Below are 350 nucleotides of genomic sequence, written 5' to 3' on the forward strand. Positions count from 1 at the left end.
ATTTTTATGATATATGGACTCTGATTTCTTTTTAAGACAAACGTAGATTTGCTTCGATAATTATAAATTTTCACAAATAATTTTTCCTTTTTGCTAATGCGGAGATAAAGTTATGATTTTCTTTTCTTGTTGCATGACAAGAAATTTTTCGTGAATTTGCCCTCTAAAAAATGGGTTTCCGTGACAAGGACGGCATTACACTCAAGCGGACGAAGGAAACGATCGACCGTTTCGCGAGCCTCCTTACATTTTATGCGAAGCTCAACTGCATTCCGCCTTATGCATATTTAATCAACTCGGTTTCCAGCGTTCTATGTATTTTAACATTCGGCATTTCTAACCGGTAGTTT

Source organism: Bombus fervidus, chromosome 2 (genome assembly GCF_041682495.2).
Source record: "Bombus fervidus isolate BK054 chromosome 2, iyBomFerv1, whole genome shotgun sequence".
NCBI lineage: Eukaryota > Metazoa > Arthropoda > Insecta > Hymenoptera > Apidae > Bombus > Bombus fervidus.